We start from the raw sequence: 17,826 nt of genomic DNA, 5'->3' as shown, positions 1-17,826 counted from the left end.
ACGTCTTTCTTTTGTTATTGTTTTGTTTTTCCATTATATTCCTTAACACTTTAAAATTTTAGGTTCATACTTCAGTATATTTAAACTCATGTGTACATGAGTTTATAATCCTTTTGAGAAGAAAAATTAGATGAAATTTTCATTTTTTTTAAGATTGAAGCAGCGGGAGAGATTTATATGGCCAACTTTTAAGCTGTAGATGGCATTCTTTAGGTGCCTGCACACATATTCTCATAATAGTACCACAAATAAATTTTGGGAGTTTATTTTTGTAATTGATAAGAGAACTTTTAAATATTATGGATTATCAAAAATTAGCTTCCATGTTTGGACTTTAGTTGGCTATTTCTAAAATATTTGCTATATTTGGAGGAAATAAATTTTAATAAATAAAAATAATTGCAATTTATTATCCTTTGCTAAATATCCTTCAAAATGGCATTTTTATGTTAATACAGTTTACCTCTTCAGAATTTAAAGATTTTATTATTAGATTTGCTCAAACTAAAAGAAAGATTTAGAAGATAGTACTTTTCCCCCCGGCTTTTTAATTCTGGGCCAGAAATGGTGGTGTCCTCAGTATGCTAAAGTATATGTGTGGGCAACATGACTGTCACTGTCCATAGTTACTGTAGAATGTGTACTGTATCTGGCATGGGAGCACAGTAGTCAGAGGCAGGTAGTTCTCTCTGTGTTTGAGGCCAGCCTGGTCTATATAACAACTTCTAGGGTAGCCAGAGCTACACAGAGGAACCTTGTCTCAAAGAAAATCAGTAACTCAAGAGTAAAATATATAGTTTCCTGTTAGAAAGTATGTAGTTGTTTTATTGCGTATACTTGAGAAGTATACAACTGGCCTCCATTTTCTTTGTTACTCCATCTTCTCCCACCCCAAAATTTTTTAAATTTTCTTTAATATTTATAAATTTACATAGGGCTGAGGAATGTGGCTTAGTGGTAATGCTGCGTTTGTATATAGTGTATATGAGGCCTGGCCCCAGGCCTCAGCACTGAAAAAGGAGGATGAGCGAGGAAAATGACTCAGGGTAAAGTGCTTGCTGCACAAGCTGAGACCTTCATTTGGTTCCCAGTATGCACATGTTGAAGGGGTGTGGGGGGAGCCGGGAATAGAAACATGTCTGTTAAACAGCACTGGAGAGGATCCCTGGGGCATAATGGTCAGCCAATGAGAAGAACTTATTTCAGACTGTGAAGAGGACACTTGATGGAGACTTCCAGTCTCCATACCCACTCCTACGCACATTCACTGGAACACAAACGTACATATGCACACAAAATAAAAAATGTACCACCATGTAGGAGCTTTTTGGTTGTATTATAATACATTAGACCAGTATAGTTTCTGTGTTAATTTCTGGGAACATATGGTCTTCCTATATTTTTATTCTGTCAGGTATATTTTGGCTAGTTGTTTATCTTAGATATTTCTAAGTTCATATTTCTAATACATAATATAAGGAATAGCTATGTGTAAAAGTGTAAGCAACTTTTTTGAACAGCAGTGAAATTATGTACCTACATGGGTAATCTTACAGAAATTTTAGAATATTTTAAAAGAAATATGGTTTATACTTGAAAATGTAGCTGTGTATGACTCCAGAGATACGCTTTCAGATAGCAAACAGCAGGCTCAGGGTCCAGCTTTCAGTGGTAGTGCATTCACCAGCTCGAAATCCTGGGTTTAACCCCAAGTATTTCAAGGAATTTCCCCCTGGAAAATTATTTGGGGAAATCTTAAAGGCTTGTTATTCAGGTCTATCACTTTTCAAATTAATACTTGGAATTTTTTTTTTTTTTTCGATTTTTAAGTCATTCATCCTTGCCCTCCTGCTCTTATTTTGTTCTGTTTTGTTGCTTTTCCCATAAAGGTGAACTAAGTGATAGCAAATGTATATCTAGTTCTTTACTAAAATCTTTCAAGAGCACATTGTCAGTTAAGTGGGATTTTTATTCCTAACAATAAGATATTGTTAGATTATGATTGACAAAGCTTTCTAGGTACTCATAAAAGGAATTTCTAATGTTAGCATTTCAAAGGTTATCTGATTAATCTATAAAATACTTCAGCTACCTAGATTCATTTTAGAATAAAACTTTTCAGATATGGCCCTGTCCTATATAACAACTAATTTTTTAAAATGTGTGCTCAAGGAACACATTGAAATAGAAGTTTTATATTTCTTAAACATACTTTTTAAACTGAAATTACTGTGTTTTCATAATATGTGTATTTTTTTTCTATAAGCTTATCAGTAAAAAAAAAAAAAAAAAACACAGAATTTGCTGTATATGTGGCTAATTCAGTTGTATCTCTCAAAGGCTTCCCAGGCATTAACTGTGACACTATGTGCAAGCCAGCCATTTAACTAAGAGTCAAGCATTGTCTGCTCTTCAAATGGACAGTTCATCTAAGCCTTCCAGAGAAGCAAACTACAAGTGCTATCAATACACATTTCAGGAAACATTTAGTTCATTAAATAGTGCTACATATATTTTTTGTGGGATTTTTCCAATAACAGAATAAATCATCAAAATTAGATTTTTAAAAAATATTCAGTGAATATTTTGATTGCTAGAATTATAACTATAAAAATTTTCAGAGACATTTTGGTGATAATGAAGTGATCACAGCTTTGGATAAATATGGATTTTTGCCTTCACCAGGTGATTTCATATAAGCTTATGCTTTGGGGGGAAAAATCCAGTTCATATAATTTTAATGATGTCAGATGTTTTGTGAGATTACATTTGGAAAGATTCTATTTGTAAATAACCTTGTATGATTAAAAAATAAAGTTTATTTCAAAGGTAGAGTCTGTGGCAGCGTAATGCACTGCATACATGTAGGTCAGATACCCTAAGGTAGCTACAGAGTTTCCTTTCCAAGACTGTCTGGAATTTTGAACATACTGATCTCTTTCCTTCTCCTTCCTCTTTACCCCTCCACCCATTAAATCATTTTATTTAGAGTGTTAATTTAGGTCAAAACTATCCACAGTTGTTGGCCTTTGCTGTGGCTCACTTGCAACTAAAAATAAAAATAGCATTATCAGACAGATTTTTGTAAAGATGTCATTCTTCATGAATTGAAATAGATGCCCAGTAGGAAACTTTCTGGCAAAAAAAAAAAAATAACTATTATTATAATTTAAGGAGATAACTTATAACAAAGTGGTTTTGGCAATTTTTAAATCTTTCCCCAGTTTTCTTTGACACCCTTACCAAGATGATATCCAGGACCACTGCTGAATCATTCAGGATATACTACTTCTGTACCTAAAGCATGTGATAAAGTTTGTTCTTACCAACATGTCTACTTTAATAATTGAGAGGAGGATAGGCAGGCAGATGTCAGAATAAGAGTGGAATGCTGTTATAAGCACTGAAGTGATCCATGCAGAATTTATGATCCTGCCAGCTGTGCTAGAGTTTAGAGACATACATGGACCACAGAGTAGTATTTCAGTGTCATCCTGTAGGGTTAAAACTGTCTATATCAGGTTGCATGGTGTTAAATCAGAATTACTGGATCATGATCTTGAACTTTTAATTGGTTCTATTACTGTTTGACGCTTCACTGACAGATATTCTGGTGGCCTAAAAGTCCGCGTTGGAATTTTAAGTTTTAAGAATCCAAATCAAATATTTCAAATTATTTTACATCCTAAAATATCAGTTGTGTAATCATGGTAAAACATAAACCTTTGCTATAAACGATTTTAAAGGCTATTTGATTAAAGCACTTATTTACTTAAACTCTTTGCTAGAATTTTTTTTAGAATTCAGCATCGGAGGAGGAATGTGACATAATAATGATCGAAAGCCGAAAGTTTAAAAGTTGTGATGCCCTCAAATGGTTGGAGGGTTATTCTAGCTTCTAAGGACTGAATGTTGTCCACAAGAGTGTCTCATCAGGTCATAAATTGGTAAGACTTAATGGATTAGATTTTATGTACTATACCTGATGTTATTGTATTGAGATGACTATATGAACAAAATGAGCACGTTGTATAATTAACAGTATAAAATATAAGTTGAAACTTAGAATTTTAAATACTTGGATCATGTAATCATTTCAAAGTCTCACAAAGCTCAAGACCCTGTCTCTATAGTAGTATTTAATAAATACATCAGTTTAAAAAAGAAAGTGAAATCCTGTATGATAGTGACATTAAATATTTCTGTTGCATCTGTTATAGATGCTTACAGTGTAGTGAAAAGCCCAAAATATTTTGCAGCTATTTTTCCAGGAAATACTTGAAGTAATTCTTTTATTAAAAAAAAAAGAATATATCCATTTTTTCATAAAATACTGTTAAATTAATTTATTTCTTTGGAGGATTTTACTTTCTTCATAAAGGCCATCTTTAATTGTTTCTAAACACAGCCAGATGTTTCCTAGTCTTTATGTTGAGAATACTTAAAATGACAGTGTCATATAAAAGCAGTATATTAGATGTCAGTATATATTTTTGTATATCTTGAAAATTAATTTCTTTCAAAATTTTCTGCTTAGAAAAACAATTTGTTTTATTTACGTTCTTTGATTTGTTTTATAGAGCTGTATTTGTCAAGTGGGCTCTCAGTAAGTTTTATTCAGGATATGATCTTAAAATTTTTCATCTGAAATTTATATTTTGAAAATGAGAAAAGTATGGGCTGTTATATGTCCATAATTACATCATTATAGGATTAATGTTCTTATTAAAGTATGTTACACATATACTACAAAGCTGTCAATAACTACCTAGAGTTCCTTTCTAAGAAAACTAAAGGTGTGGGTTGATAGCAACTGAGCAAGCCACTGTAGCTGCTTCAGCTTTGTCCTCAGGAAGACAGGTCTTTGTCCATTATCTTCTTATCCATATTCATATCTGCTCTGTCTTCTGCTGTTTCTAATGTGGTTTTCTGTAACTTCTCTATAAACTTAAATTCCTTCAAAAGTAGTAATTGTGGGTCTGGAAAGAAATAAACCAGGAAGTTCTTTTTTATTATGTTATATACTTCCTGTTCATTTTCCTATAACTAATCTACATAACTCAATCAAAAAATGTCTAATTTCTCTAATGTTTATTTAATAATTAAAGGCTTCAGAAAATTGTGAATTGAGGAATTTGAGGTAGAATTATGTTTGCAGTGTTATATAAAAAGTTAAGAGCAATTGTCAGATCTTCAAGAATAGTATCAATAATGAAAGTTTTGGCCAAGCTTGGTGGCTCATGCCTTTAATTCTAGCATTCTTGAGGCCAAGTTGAGGTCATCCTGGTCTAATATAGCAAGTTCCAGGACAGTTGGGACTACACAGTGAGACCCTCTTTGAAAAATAACAAGCAAACAAACTAGGTGCTTTAGTTTAAAAAAAATCTCATACTGCTGGATTTGGTGACACATGCCTTTAATCCCAGTACTTGAGAGGCAGAGGCAGGCGAATCTCTGTGAGTTCAAGGCCAGCCTGTTCTACAGAGCGAGTTCCAGGACAGCCAGGATGACACAGAGAAACCCTCTCAAGGATCCCATACTGTCAATCCTTGTTCAAGTGTTGTTTGGATTTCTCTACAAACTAGTTGTGCTTTTGCTACTGTTAGACACTGTACTCAGTGTTCTTGGCACATTATCTCATATAATTATTCTAAGTCATAGTTATATAGATACCATCTATCAGTACCCCTGATGGGGATTTTTGCTTTTTTTGTTTTAAGGTTTGGTTTGAGGCAGTCCTCACTATATAGCTTTTACTGTCCTAGAACTTGCTGTGTAGACAGGGTAGCCTTGAACTCATAAAGACTCTCCTCCTTTCTGCCTCCAGGATGCTATTATTAAAGGTATGCATGACCATGCCTATCACATTTTCTTGTTTTGCAGAGAAGAAAATTGAAGCATAGGGAGATGGAATAATCTGTCATATACCATTAAATAAATGGTGGCACCAGGGGTCAAGTTTAGCTCTTACTAGAATATGTATAGGTTCTCGTTCAGTGTCAGTATGCGTACATGGAGAGTTACCCTAGATAACTCAGTAGATAAGTTTATATTATCTGAAGATAGAAATACATAAATTTAATTCATATTGAGCTTGAGTGCAGTGTGATGTTCTCTGTTACAAAATCATCATTTAAACTATAAAGTTTACAGCCTGGTCTACAAGAGCTAGTTCCAGGACAGGCTCTAGAAACTACAGGGAAACCCTGTCTCGAAAAACCAAAAAAAAAAAAAAAAATCTATAAAGTTTAATACATGTTGTGAGTTGTATAGTGTCTGAAATTATTTTTGCATTAGAAAACATTCTGTTCAAGTTAAATGTTTATGATCTTAAGAAAATAAATGTGTATTACAATTTTTTAAAAAAAGAAAATCTTGAGCCTGCAAGGTGGTTTAGTGGACAAAGGTTCTTGACACTATGCCCAGTCGCCCGAGTTCAATCCCCAAGATCCATGTAAAAGTGGAAGAAGAGAAACAACTCCCACAAATTGTCCTCTGTGCACACCATGGTACCTTCATGTGTGTGCATGTACACAAACACACACTAAATTTAAAAAATAATGTGAAACATTAAAGTCTTAGTACCTATTAGAATACCTTAATTAAATGAAATTATTAAGAAAGTCACCCTTGCCAGGCGGTAGTGCCACACACCGTTAATACCAGCACTTAGGGGACATAGGCAAGCTATGGGTTCAAGGCCAGCCTGGTCTAGAGAATTAGTCCCCAGGATAGCCAGAGTTTTAGACAGAAAAGCCCTGTCTCGGGAAAAAAAAAAAAAAAAAAAAAAAAAAAAAAAAAAAAAAAAAAAAAGAAAAAAAAAGGAAATTCACCCTTCAATAATCAAATCTTATAAATAGCAAACACCAAGGCTGTGTTTTAAAAGCTCCAATTGCATTTATTTCCTAGGATAGTGGCAAATATAGTAAAACTACTAAATGCTTCAAAAGAATTTCTCACTTTATGAATTTTTCACTTTGTTGTAAAAAAAATCTATTGAAAAGCCTCTTATTTGTACTTTTTTAACATTTATAAAACAAAATTTCTTTTATGGACATAAACCTTTAACACTTGTGTGTGCCTTGAAAATCTTCTTGGTTTTGATTTTATATCTCTTTGAACACCAAACCCTTTATAACCTCTTGTCTATATTTTATTTTTTTTTCTTTTTTCTTTTTTTGGTTTTTCGAGACAGGGTTTCTCTGCAGCTTTTTTAGAGCCTGTCCTGGAGCTAGCTCTTGTAGACCAGGCTGGCCTCAAACTCATAGAGATCCGCCTGCCTCTGCCTCCCGAGTGCTGGGATTAAAGGCGTGCGCCACCACCGCCCGGCTCTTGTCTATATTTTAAATATAGAGAACTATTAAACATTTTAAAGTTCTATGTGTCTGAAGGAAGCCCATTGGTGAAACACACACCTCTAGTCCTTGCACTCACGAAGTAGAGGCAGGAGGGTTGAAGAGTTCAAGGATTTGACAATGAAACCCTGTCTCAAAACATAACATCCATTGATAGAGGTTGATGGTAATTGCATAAAATGGACAAAGTTTTGGGTTTAGTCTGCAATACCACAATAATAAATAGAAAGAGAGAGGAAAGATAGTTAATCCAAAATGATGCTGCTTAAAACAAGTTCAAGTTGAAATTGTGTTTGTTAACTTTGCAGTTAAATTGAACATTTGCAGATCAAAGACAAATTTTGTTCAATGTCATGATTGAAAGTGTATAAACAACTTGAAATCTAATCAAAATATGAAACTCTTATCTTTAAACTACTGGGTTTTTTTTTAGAATATATTTATGCCTCATCTTTATGACCTCTCTACTGGGCTGGCTCTGTTCATTGCCTATGGCTTTCATTGACAAATAGCCCATGTTTTTGTCATCTCTGACTTTCTGGAGTCCCTGTGTCATCTTAAAGATGACTCTCACAGCTTTACATAGTAGTCCTTTCAGGGGCTTACCATAGGGATTCTAATCTTGCCACATATTATCTGGCTTTCAAGTCCTTCCTTTGGGTATCAGTGGAAGTTTCCATGGCCCCAAAGTGCCTAAGTTTTGCATGGATGCAAAACCAGCATCACATAGGTGATACCAAAAAGATGATTACTACCACATAGCATATTGAGAGAATATTAGCTGCACTTCAAATTCTATGAAAACACTGAGGAGGATACATTGTCTATTTAGCTGTTTTATAAATATAGGGTTTAATTCATGATTCTTTAAGTTTGTACTAACATAAACATAAGTCTGAAATGGTGAGGAGGTTGGTGCTTTATAGAAATAACACGATGTCTTCCCTTTAACTGTTGATTGTGTTGATGGTTCAAGGACTTTGTAGGCTATTTGTGCCTAGATCCACTAATGAAAAAAAAATAAAGGGTTGGAATTTCTTCATGCTCCCAAATCTCATGTCTTGTTTACAAGACATCTTTAAAGGCATTATGAACCATCTTTATCTCATCTAACTAAATCTTCAAATCTTTGTCCTTGCTCTGCTCACCTCAGAATAACTTTGGTTTCTTTCACTTCCTCTTAGACTCATTTCTGGTTGAATTATCAAAAGAATTGGTCAGTTGAGAGAACTCACGGATGGGCATTTATGAAATATGATGCAACTCATTTTCACTATATTGATCTCTGAATCTGATTGTAATGTGAAAAGTCTTTGTCAAAATTTTAGCTGAAAGATTAGGAGTTTTAAAAGTCAGTCTTGTTCTCCTTGAAATGCTGAATTTCACTAGCATATACTTCTCTCATGCAGTTGCCTCTAGCACATAGAAACTGCTATGCATTCCTTTTCTCAATGAATAAAACCAAATGTAAAGAACTTTTTAAAGGATTATGCCGTTAAAGGCCAGGCTCACAACCAAAAAAGATTATGGAGAGCTACAATCATTGACTTGACTTGTACTAACTTTAGTAGGAAGAGAAGCTGAGAGCTGCCTGTTTTTAACTGTCCTCTGAGATTCTTCTAGTCATTCTAGGAGTTTGAATATCTGACTAGTTTCTTACATCTTTATCCTGGCAACTTAAGCAGAGTGCCAGCTCAAACTGAACTTCACAGGTATAATTAGATAATATATTAAATATTACAAGCTGTGCTTCATAGTTTTCTCTGAGAAATATGCTGTGTTAGTCATAGACAGCATATGTAATAAGAATACCCCTGAGATATTGGATAGTTCCTGTTGTCAGGGTTTAATTTAAGAGGGAACATTTGATAGAGACAACAAACAAGATTGGCTTTTGAAGAATCAGAAGTAAAGACTATTGACAAGACAGAGGCCGCTAATGAAGGCCAGCCTGAAGGAAAGGCTCCATCTCAGATGACTTACCTCTTTGATCTAAATTAATAGAACAAATTTCAGATCTTGATGAAAATTTAGAATTCATCATTTACATCAAACTAGGGTCCAGTAGGATGGTTGAATGGATAAAGACACCTACCATCACATTTGACATTCTGAGTTTAGTTCTTGGGATCCACATGGCAGAAAGAGAGAACCAAGCAAATCTAAATTTGTCTTCTGAATTCCATACAGACACCCCACACAAAAATAAAGTAATAATAAAAAGTTTTTAAACATTTTACATAAGCTGATGTGAACAGCTATTAATGAAATTCTATGTGATATGTCTAAATTTTACTGTTATCTACAGTACCTCCTTATCATTTCAGAAACATGTATCTAACATTAACTGAGAAACTGTTAGTAGTTAAAAGCCGACCAAGTCCTACTTTGAGTACAATTCTTCTTGAGTGGAACAAAAAAAGCTTGAAAGCCTTTCTATCTTCCTAGTGCTGTTTTTCACTTGCCTTTGTTGTTCTGCACCAGACTCTCAACTATGCAAGTCAAAAGCGGTAAATGACTAGCAGCACTGAATCCCAGTGTTGCTGGATTATTTTTTCTTTTAGTAATTTATTCTTGGTATTTCATTTAACACTGAAAGGAAGGCCTAGGCTATTTTTTAGTTACACTTTTTACAAACTTTATGTTGAATTGATTCTGATATATTTCAGTGGCCATTGGTGATTTTTCCCACAGTAATTATATTTTATGCAGTGAAACTCCCAACAGTCTACATAGTCTACATAAATGCTATTTCATAAGCCTTAATATTAATTTCAATCTCAAGTTAATTTTACTACTGTATATTTTTGAAATATATATGAAATCTTCACAGTTGACTGAATTTTGAATTAAATTTATGCCCAAGCAATGCTGAAGCATCATGGGCAGCCTGTATATGATGGTTTTCTTGAACTTGTCTTTATTGGGTTTCACAGTCTAAGTTGATGAGGACAACTAACCAGGTCTCTTCCTCAAACAATAGACTGCTAGAATACAAAAGAAAATAAATAAATAAATAAGTAAACCTAGCAGGCTATAGTAGGATAGCTTAAAATTCTTTTTTTTCCCAAATATTTATTTATTTATTATATATACAATATTCTGTCTGTGTGTATGTCTGCAAGCCAGAAGAGGGCACCAGACCCCATTACAGATGGTTGTGAGCCACCATGTGGTTGCTGGGAATCGAACTCAGGACCTTTGGAAGAGCAGGCAATGCTCTTAACCTCTGAGCCATCTCTCCAGCCCTTAAAATTCTTTAGGATAACTGTAAAACATGTTTTTAATAACGAATCATAATCAATTGTATAATATTTAATGGCCTCAGGAGCTTAATTCTTACTTTCTAGTTTAAGATAAATTAAGAAAGTTGACCTTGCAGTATCAGAAGAACAAAGTAAGTGTTTGAAACAGTGGAAGGAACTAATTGAAATATGTGGGTTTTTAATCATAAGTCCCCTTGACAGGCTGCCTTTAAAACAGTACAGCTGTGATCCCACTTTACAAATGTGGTTGGTCATAGTGTGTTAACTCCCTAAGGTCTATCCCTCTAGTGAGTGGGTAGAATTTAGATTTCAAAACAACTGGAGACTGAGACAGGAGGATCCTGAGTTTGAAGTTAACCGAGGTTACATAGCAAGATTCCACCTTAAACAAAATAAAAAACTTTTTTCTAACTCAAAAGTCTGTGCTCTTGAAAACAAATACTCTTTGTGAATTCAATTTTGTACTTAGACAACAGAGGCTAGATAAGCTGTCTTACCTCCATTCCCGTAATGGCTACCCTACCATGAAATAGAGGGCAAAGGGGACTTTACTAGTAGTGAAGTGAGGGCCTAAACTGTGCTGTCTTTAATTTTGTTAAAAGTGTTTGTCTGCTCAGGGTTAAGTCTATGTAATTTTTAAACATCTCAACTGTAAAACATTGATTGGTTTATTAAAAGCCAAATAGAGCACGGTGTGTCGTTACATACCAGATCTCATCACACTCCAAGGCAGAAGGTAGGGTTGCAAGTTTGAAGGGCTACATGAAGAAATCCTAAGCAAAACAGAGAGCAGATACTTTCCCCCAGTAATGAATGCTGTTCATTTCCTTAGGGAATAGTGACTGGGTTTGATGTTGCCCTTTTAGTCCAAACAAGAATCAAGCAATTACATATTCAGAAACCTCAAGGTATTCTCTTATTCTCTGTTTAACCCAGTTGAAACAATCCCTTGACAACCGTCATTTTATTTATTTATTACTGCCCTGGACTTTGTGAGAAGATTATGAAGAGTGAAGAGACATAAAGTAGTAAGGAAAACTGAGTAACCTAAGAACAAATGTTTTAGTTGTGTATTCGTTATATTTTGTTATATGTATTGTCCATAGAGTTGGGGTTTTTCTAGAAAGTGGCTTTAAATACCTCTTTTCTGTCAAGAAGTGGGCATAAATGAAAATAATAACTTTATAATAGATAAGAATTATATATTACTTTAATTATAGCTTAGTTTACAAAGGAATAGTCTCATTTTCATTTTGGTCAAGCCTGGTTGTAAAAATAGGATTGAGAAGATTTATTCAGAAATGACTGTTTAGCTGAAAGAAATAGCATGTTAGGTTCTTGAGAAAGAGGAGATAGTTTGAAGCTTTTGAATAAGTAGTATTCCTAAGAACTATATTTGCTTTCCTATGCACATCTTATTCTATAACATTTTATGTCTCCTACAGTGTATTTGCCATTTTATCTTAACTTTAAGCTTGCTCATTTTCTCCCTCAGGTTGAGCTAGCTACCATGTTGTTAAAGCTCTCAGACCTAGAGCTCCCGACCTGAGGCTCCTCTGGAGTTGTGTATACCCAGTCCCTGTAGTCTTCTTTCTGTGTCTCTCTTCCAGGATCCACATTTCAGATGAAACCTAGACCACCCCTTCCCTACCTGACCTACAAATCCAGTTGCCTTTATCATGACACACTACCATTGTCCAATTTTTGATTGTCATCCTTTATTTCTCTTCACACTTGAATCCCTTTCCCTTTTTATCTGTTTGATCTCTCATAGTCTCTCTGCTTCAGTTGTGAAAACTCTTTAATCTGAAATACACAGCACTGTTTCCTGCTTGTATATATCCTGCTATCTGCTTCTCTCTTTAACTTTTTTTCTACCATTCAATTACCAATTCCTATATAGAGAGGGAAAGAAACAATATTTACATGGTTATACTATTTCATAAAACTCTGACACCATTTGATGAAGGAATATGTATCTGATAAGAGAATATATATTTGCCAAAGGATAAATGACTTGATGTGAAGTCAAGTTACACTGTATTTACTAATTCCATATCTAATAATCCTGCTATCATCAAATGCTGCCAAACTTTTCTTCTAGCCAGTGTTCATTGTCTGGAATCCTTGGTATAGAAAAGACAGACTATGTGTTATCTAGAAAGATATAAATGCTGGGGTGAGGCTTTATAGAAAATAAGAAGTGAAGTTTGTTCAGGATTTATAACTTGTTATTCCAGTGGATTTGGATTATCTAAATTTATATATTAGATACTTGACTGTAAGAACATAAGATAGGACTGTCTAGATGGCTTAGTGGTTTGTAAAAGGACTTATTGACAAGCCTGGTAACCTGAACTGATCCCTGGGCCTTTGTTGTGGAAAGAGAAAACTGACTCCTGAAAGTTGTCTTTTCACCTGACCATGTACCTTGTGCTCTCCACACAGACACAGAATAAGCAAGTCAATGTAATTTTTTAAAACATGTGTTTTATATATAATAAAATAGTATATATACATACATAATTTGTATATATAAATATACTTTATATGTATATATACTTTATATGTATTATGTATTTGCTTGTTATGTGTATGGATGTTTTGCCTTCATGTCTGTATGTGCACCACATGCAGGCCTGATGACTTTGGAGATCAGAAGACATTGAATCCCCTGGGACCAGAGTTACAGACAGTTGTGAGCTGCCATGTGGATGCTGGGAATCAAACCTGGGTCCTCTGCAAGAGCGGCAAGTGCTTTTAACCACTGAGCCATCTCTCCAGCCCCCCTTTTAAGAATTACTTATTTTTATATTGTGTGTATGAGTGTTTTTATGCATGTTTATAAAAAGAAAATACAGTTTTTAAAGAACATGGCAAGTATTTATCTTCAAACTAAAACTGAGGAATGAGATTGAGTTATTTTTACATGCATTTGTTTTATATATAGAATGGTAGCATTCTCAATGTCCACTACTAGGAAGAATTACTATAAAGAAAGTTATGTAGGAAACAATTTGGGAAGTGTTGTAAAATTTTAATGCATAGAGAAATAGGCCTTAGAACCCGTGTAGCAAATGACACAGGATTCAAGTATACTAACTGTCAAGGTTAGAAGCCTCCTTATAGAGGAGTGTTGTGCCACTTGTTTGTTTCCCGGCTGCCCAGACTCCCGAAGTAACCACACAGAAACTGTATTAATTAAATCACTGTTTGGCCAGTTACTTAAGTGTATTGTTAGCTAGCTCTTACATCTAGAATTAACCCATCTCCATTATTTTATATTTTACCACAAGGCTTGTGGCCTACCAGCAAGGTTTCAGCATATTTGTCTCTGGCGGTGGCTCAATGGCTTCTCTTGACTCTGCCCTTCTTTCTCCCAGCATTCAGTTCAGTTTTTCCTGCCTAGCTAAGTTCTGTCTTGCTATAGGTCCAAAGCAGTTTCTTTATTAATCAGTGGTAATCACAGCATACAGAAGGGAATCTACATCAGAAGAGAAAGTTTGAGCTGAGTTCAGTAAAATGAACAATAGAATTACCACAGAAGTACTCAAAGAGTAGGGTGCTGGAGAAGAGCTTTGTAATAGAGCATTTGCCAGGCAAGGAAAAAATTTCAAGTAAGGAAACCCTGAGAAGCCCTAGAGGGTAATGAAATTAAAGATTTCCAATTTAAAATTTGGACAGATATTTGAAATGGGGTAAGGAAGAAACATAAGGACTACATATGGTGGTTCGTTGCTGTAATCCCAGCACTCTAGAAGTGGAAGTGGGAGAGCCACAAGAATTCAGGGCTGGGGCTGGAGAGAGAGCACACATGTAAAGAAGAACAGTGGTTACCCTTCCAGAGGACTAGGTCTCCAATGCCAGCACCCACATGGTAGCTTACAACCAACTCTAACTCTGGCTCCGAGGGATCTGGTACCCTGCTCTAGCCTCCTTGGGCACTGCATGCATGTGATACATAGACATATATGTAGGCAAAACACACATACACATAAAATTAAATATGTAAACTTAAATTCAAGGCTGGGATGGTGAGAGGCTCTTTAAGAAAAGGCCAAGCCAAATGACCTGAGTTCCATATCCCAGAATTACGTAGTAGGAGAGAATCACGGCCCACAAGTTGTCCTTTTGACCTCAGCTTGAACATAAAAGAGCTCAAAGCTAGCCTAATACCCACTACTACAAACACAAAACAAAACAAAACAAACATTTGAAATAAATGCAAAGGGCTTCCATTAGTAGGCCAGGTTTTGGTTTGTTTGGTTGTTTGTTTGTTTGTTTTTGCAGGGGCGGAGGGGAGGGAGTAGAAGGCATCTTTTGTTATTGTTGAGAATTCCCAAGTTAATATTGGATGAAATAGCTATTTCCAGAAAATTATTTTTATTCCCCATTACTGATTCTGCCAATGGTTTCTAAAATGGAACACAAATCTTAATGAACATTTGTGGTTTTGTTTCTATAGACACTCTTTTTCTGCCATGGTTTTTCTTGGGTTGTATTAATTTTTACAGATTTATATCATGAAAACTGCCCACAAACCTTAAGTCATGGGAAAATGTGCTACCTTTTCCACTTAGTTAAGGGGGAAGAAATGTTGTTGTTAACCTACAAAATGAGTATTCTTCTCTACTCTAAAATGCCTGACTCTGAAGGTTTTTTTCCTTTCCTAACTTAGCTCAAATCTTTTTAACTCCTTAGATATTTCTGACATATAAACAGTTTTATTATTAGACTTATGGCATTTTTTAATTAAAATTTGTAACTTCGAGGAAATGGAAAATCTTTTAAGATAATTTTTTTTTTTTTTGGTTTTTCGAGACAGGGTTTCCCTGTAGTTTCTAGAGCCTGTCCTGGAGCTAGCTCTTGTAGACCAGGCTGGCCTCGAACTCAGAGATCCGCCTGCCTCTGCCTCCCGAGTGCTGGGATTAAAGGCGTGCGCCACCACCGCCCGGCCTAAGATAAATATTTTTTTTTATAAAAGAATGTTTATTTGGGGGCTCATGGTTTTCAAAGGGTTAGTCCATGCCTGTTATTGGTGGGGATAGTGGAGGCAGGCAGATAGGCGTGGCGCTAGACAAGTAGCTTTAAGATAAATATTGAACTATATAGGTTTTGTTTGATTTTTGCTTTTAAGGTTTACTGATATTCTTGGACGCCAGCTGATTGCCAACTTCTATCTCAGTAAACTATAGTTTTTTAGAATTTAGAATGTGGATGTATAGAACTGCTCTCTAATTGATTCCTTTTCAGCATAATTCAATTATTTGAAGTTTTATCTGATGTTACAGACTGTTGGAAGATTTAAAATCCATTTTAATCCTCTATCCTTTTTCACTGCTAGGTACCAGTAAGTGTGGACAATTGTCAGTCATATGCTCTTTCCCCATCTCCAGGAAATAATTTTAATTATGCAGCACTATGGTGTCAATTTTTTTCTTTAGGTTTAAGCCCCATGGTGTGTATCATCACTTCTCTGTAATATTTTCTCTGGTTATCTACTTGCTGCTGTGCAAACAGTAAAATGAAATGTCTTTCAAGAGATTACATTTTTAAATGTAAGCACGCCAGCGTTCGTGAAGACGCCACTCTTCCCTCCCCCTCTCACACCCTTTTGTTTTAGTCTGACTCAGAAGGAAGACACTGTCTTTCTTGATAGAATTAATTCTTATCCATCTTACCTGACGTTAGTGGGATAAGAAGCAAGTGAGAGCTTGGAAAGTAGTGCAGTTGGTGGAGTACTTGCCGGAAGTCCAAGCATGATGATGTGTGCCCTGTAATCCCAGCACCTAGGAGGTGGAGGCAGGAGGGTTGGGAATTCAAAGCCATCCTCAGCTGTATGTGGAAAGAAAAGAAATGGGGTTGGGGAGTAAGTCTGTGAATAACATCACTCATCTTGAGGAAGACAGCCCGTGTTCTTGTAAAATTAAATTATTTACCTTCAAGTAGTAAGATACTAGCGCTTTTCACTGATTTGAATACAGTACTACTGTTTTACTTTGTATCCATCTTCAACTTTTTCAGGCAAAATTCACATATACTCTATTTTCAGCATTTTTATAGAAAAAAAATAGTTCTGCTAGTTTGTTTACTTTGTATGTGGTTACACATGTGCGATGGTACACCTGTGGAGGTCAGAACAATTTGGAGGAGTTGATTCAGCCCTTCCACCCACTGGGCTAGAGCAGCTCTACAGAACTGTCAGAATTTTACTGATACACCCCCCGCCCCAGTATCATATATGGATATATAAATAGAGAGGGGTACAGAGAAGGAAGATACTGTTAGTCCTGGTTTTATCTTCTTAACAGTTGAGCTCTTGTATTTTTATTATGTAAGTTGGTAGACTGAACAGACAGCGCTAACAATGATAAGCAGTATTCTTTTTATTTTCCAGTTTATTTATTTTTTATTAAAAATTGCCATCTCCTCCCCTCCTCCTCCCCCTTCCCTCCCCTCCCCTCCACCCACACCCCCACTCCCTCCCTCTTGAGGCCAAACAGCCATCAGGGTTCTCTACACTGTGTTGAGTCCAAGGTCCTCCCAACTCCCCCCAGGTCCAGGAAGGTGAGCAACCAAACTGACAAGGAAGCAGTATTCTTAAACAGGTTCTATCCTCCCTAAACTAAGGTCCTAAATTTGCAAATCACAGTAAGTTCTGTCTCACCTATTTAATAAAATGCTGTATTCTGGACCAATAAGATGGCTCAGTGGGTACAAGTGTTTGCTATGTAAGCCTAACAGCTTCAGTTCCATCCCTTATAACCTACTCAGTGGGAAGATATCCTCAGAAGTTGTCTCCTGCCTCAATGTGCACATGTGTGTCTGCACTCACGCAGAATACTAATAACTAAAATTTTAAATCCTGATTTTCAGTCAGCAGGATAGCAATGGCTCAGCAGATAAGGGTGTTGCTGCCAAACCTAAGAACCTAAGTTCAGTCCCTGGGAACCACATAGCAGAAGGAGGGAACCTACTTTCTCACTTTATCCTCTGACCCGAGTATAGGCGTCATGGCATGTGTGTACGTACACACACACACACACACACACACACACACACACACACACACACACACTTTTTTAAGTGGAAACGTAAAAAAGAAAAGCCTTATTTTGCAAATGGAATAATCCCTAGAGACGGTGGAGTCAGCACCTCTTCTTCTCCCCTTTTCTCGTTCCCCCTAGTTTTCCTGCAGCCATGGG

General features: G+C 35.7%; 1 protein-coding gene across 3 annotated transcripts in view; it reads left to right on the top strand.

The window, feature by feature from the left end:
- Positions 1–17,826, top strand: part of Tsc22d2 (TSC22 domain family member 2) — a 47,022-nt gene that overhangs the window by 18,993 nt on the left and 10,203 nt on the right. Inside the window, exon 2 of one of the 3 annotated variants that reach the window (XR_005287359.1) lies at positions 3,789–3,947. The exons of the other annotated variants lie outside the window; for them this stretch is intronic. The gene's annotated coding sequence lies outside the window, so the exon portion shown is untranslated. The remainder of the gene's footprint in view (positions 1–3,788; positions 3,948–17,826) is intronic. 3 annotated transcript variants of the gene reach the window in all.

Source organism: Arvicola amphibius, chromosome 11 (assembly GCF_903992535.2).
Source record: "Arvicola amphibius chromosome 11, mArvAmp1.2, whole genome shotgun sequence".
Taxonomy (NCBI): domain Eukaryota; kingdom Metazoa; phylum Chordata; class Mammalia; order Rodentia; family Cricetidae; genus Arvicola; species Arvicola amphibius.
The sequence above is the reverse complement of the archived record's forward strand: the minus strand, read 5'-3'. Positions and strand labels throughout refer to the sequence as shown.